The sequence below is a fragment of the Prionailurus bengalensis genome, chromosome X (assembly GCF_016509475.1).
Source record: "Prionailurus bengalensis isolate Pbe53 chromosome X, Fcat_Pben_1.1_paternal_pri, whole genome shotgun sequence".
In the NCBI taxonomy this organism is placed as follows: Eukaryota; Metazoa; Chordata; class Mammalia; order Carnivora; family Felidae; genus Prionailurus; species Prionailurus bengalensis.
In genome coordinates this window covers 96052496-96056526 of record NC_057361.1, presented here as the reverse complement: position 1 = coordinate 96056526, position 4031 = coordinate 96052496, and positions in this window count along the sequence as shown.

The following is a 4031-nucleotide window of genomic DNA, read 5'->3' as shown; positions in this document are numbered from 1 at the left end:
CTCTGGTTTTTCCCCAGGTAAGCTGGCGTGTAGCAATCCCCTGCCCTGGCCCGGGGAAAGGGCTGGGCTGTGAGCGAGCGGCGGAGCAGGGAGCAGCCTGAGCCCAAGTGACTGACAGCCTTTGACTCAGAGCCCAGCAGGTGCCTTCGCAATCTCACCTCCTTTCCCGGGTTCCCTGCTTCCTCCTAGCCTCCTCTCTTAGTCTGGTCTCTGTCCCGATGCCACATGCTGATCTCCACTGGCGTGCGGGGGGGGGGGGGGGGGGGGGGGGGGAGGGTAGAGAAGGGGAAGAAGGACCCCGTCTGGGGGCCCCATTCTGTTCCCCAAGATTCTTCTGAACAGACCATATCGTCCTGGGCCCTGGGATTTCTCAAAGTTTTCCCCTCACTAGAAAGCACTTGATCTCCTGGGGCAAACGCTGCTCCCGGAGGCAAAGGCTCCTGAATCGGGCACCTTGAAAAGCAGCCACCTGAGATAATATTACTCAGCTGGCTCTGCCTGAAAAGAGCAACCTGGAGCTGAAGTCTCGGGGACCTTTCTCAGCCTTCGGGACAGCATTGCCCTTTACAGGGATGGCTTTGTGTAGTATTTCAAAGAGGCCAAACAAAAACAAATTATCGAGCAGGTTTCTGGGAAATTCTAGCCCCAACAAAGGACTCCACTCTGCAAGAGTGGGGCCTTAGAAAGTAAACTATGAGGAAGCATCCCAGCTTGGCCAGGGAGGAAAAGAATTATATAGTGCTGTTTACCAGCGTGGCACCTCGTCATCAAAACGCGCAGAGTATTTCATCGGACTCGGGTTACAAGATGGTGGCAGTTGCATGGAACAGTGTGAATCGGTGCCCTCAGAGGAACCAGCAGAGGGTCAGATTCTGTACGGTGTGTGCGGCTCCCTTGTTCTTTGTCCTCTGTTGACCGACATGAATTTCCCATTTGCAGCAGAAATATACCCTGAGGAATCTGGGCAGGTAAAGCAGAGGAAAGCTCACGAGGGAAGCGAAAAGGTAGTAATGAGAAGCCATCAATGAATTCCACCTGACTTTGTCTTGAACATGGCACAGGCTGGTGTGTGTGTGTGTGTGTGTGCGCGCACGCGCGCACACCTATTAGTATTATATACTACCTATTATATGCACGCTACTAGGTGTGACCTAAAGGCTAAAATGAAGGGATTATTCCCCCGTCTCAGATATAGAAGAGAGGAGAGGAAAAGGGACGTATAACTCTCTCTGTAAAAGGATGAACTGAAAGGCAAATCTAATCGCATTTCCCAAACGATCGACATCTCGTAGAAATTAAAGGCACCCAGCAAGGGACAATGAAACAGATGGCGACTGTGGGAAGAGAAGGAGAATAGGAGTCTTAAGGATAGATACATTATGGGGATATCGAGGCAGGAGTAGGGGGGGATGCAGAGGAAGTGGCCCCCAATTCTCCCTGCCTCTTATGCAGTAGAGGAGCTTCTAACGACAGTTTAGAGCATCAAGGCATAAACTTTAAAATAGAAGGTATTTAAAAAAAAAAGGGGGCGGCGACTGGGTGGCTCAGATTCTGTCTCGATCTCTCTCTCTGTCCCTCCCCCACTCGCTCTCTCTCTCTCTCTCTCAAAAATAAATAAACATTACAATAAAATAAAGTATTTTAGGAGCGCCTGGGTGGCTCAGTCGGTTAAGTGTCTGACCTCATCTCAGCTCATGATCTCGCGGTTGGTTGGTTCGAGCCCCATGTTGGACTCTGTGCTGACAGCTCAGAGCCTGGAACCTGCTTCGGATTCTGTGTGTCCCTCTCTCTCTGCCCCTCCCCCACTCATGCTCTCTCTCTCTCTCTCTCTCTCTCTCACACACACACACACACACAAACACACAAATAAATAAAACAAACATTACAAAAATAAAACAGAAGGTATTTTGGAGAATGTATCGTTTGTTTTTTGTTTGTTTGTTTGTTTGGGGGAAATGTCTCCGTTGTCGTGCATGTCTTGCCATCCACCGCCCCAGACTGTTAAGCTTGTGTGTCCTTTCCTGTGCGTGTGCATACATGTTGTTTCACACCTCTGTGCCTTTGCTCATGCTCTTTCTCCTTCTGGAAATTCCCGCCCTCCTCATTTGGCTAACTACTACTCATCCTTTGAGACTCTGCTTAGATGTCACTTCCTCCAGATCTTTCCACAACGGTTGCACCTCTGTTACGGCGGACCGGGCTTGGGTGCCCCTCGGTAGGCCTACGCTACCTACCGTATATTCCGTTTACGCTGTGAGGGATTATTTGCCTACAGCCTTTGAGACTGCCACTTCTCTGAGGAAGGTCAAAGAACCTGTCTTAATCATCCCTGTATTCCCAACACCTAGCACAAAACCTGACACAGACAGGCAACTCAGTGGATGCTTATTAGAACATTTGACTCAGGGAGGCCACGGAAGAACTCCGTGGTCAAGAAAAAAGGGAAAGGACAACTGGCCCACAACCCATCCCCGAGAGGGCGTGAAATATCGGGATTGCATTTCCTTTTCTTTTTTTTTTTTTTTTAATTTTTTTTTTCAACGTTTATTTATTTTTGGGACCGAGAGAGACAGAGCATGAACGGGGGAGGGGCAGAGAGAGAGGGAGACACAGAATCGGAAACAGGCTCCAGGCTCTGAGCCATTAGCCCAGAGCCCGACGCGGGGCTCGAACTCCCGGACCGCGAGATCGTGACCTGGCTGAAGTCGGACGCTTAACCGACTGCGCCACCCAGGCGCCCCTGCATTTCCTTTTCTTTGGGTTCTGCTTTATGAACTGATAACTTGTGTTTATGATTTTTTTACTCCAGCATTCATGGGAGAATATGGGAAGACTCTGTTCATTGATAGGATAATAAGAAAGAGGGTTGGAGAGAGAAAGTGTGGCCATTTATGTGCCTTGAGATCTAGGCCAAAGCCATGATCTAGTAGGCAATAGTAAAGTGATTGTTAACTTGCAAATGACACATAGTACACTCTACTTTAGTTGTGCAAAACACCTCAAAATTATACTTAACTATCTCCATGCACCGAGGTGTGCAATGCTGGACTTGTAACTGTGGGTCATCCCTTCCAAGGATACCCACACTGCGGCCACGAATCTGCTTAGCTTTAAAAAAAGAAAAACAGCATTGACAGCAATTTTTTTAAATTTTTTTTTAACTTTAATTTATTTTTGGGAGACAGAGACAGACAGAGCACAAGCAGGGGAGGGCCAGAGAGAGAGGGAAACACTGAATCCGAAGCAGGCTCCAGGCTCCGAGCTGTCATCACAGAGCCCGACGCGGGGCTTGAACCCACGAACCCTGAGATCATGACCTGAGCTGAAGTCAGGCGCTCAACTGACTGAACTGCCCAGGCGCCCCGAGAGCAATTTAAAGATTTATTTAGTAAGTCACCAGCAACTAAAGATCATCTTATAACTGATTTGTCCAGGAAAAAAAAATTAAATAAAAACCAATCCAGTAGTTATGACTAAGACTCAATTTATGTCATTATTCATGGAAGTCCCTTCAATATTGTTTTTCGTCACGGAGAACAAAGGAGACTCATTACCTAAAGCCTTCTTCTAGCTATCTGGATGTGAAAAATCCGCACTGTTCACAAGGCCTTTGAACGATCTCACCAACCCAATGCCTTATTGAGCAACCACACATTGAACTTCACCAGCTGAAAGTCGAAGAAAAGGAACCCTACCAGTCTATTGACGGCAAAAAGAAATAAAGCTGTATTTTTAAAAATCCTATCATAATAAATGCGTGCACATGAGTTATCCCTTTAAAGTCTACAGTTTCAGACATTTCAGACCACGTCATTAAAAAATCAGACTCTGTCCGTCGTCGAAACAAATTAATAAATAATTAATAACTTACTTCTTTGAAAAGGGTCTTTTCAATTCTAGGAAGCAAGACTTACTTAGGAAAGACAATCGGACAGACGTCCTTGCTGCCAGCCAAGGGGATAATGATTCTCGAGCTGGAAAAACCAGTGGAGGGACAGAGAATTCTGTTCCTACAGAATATTAGAGGGTAC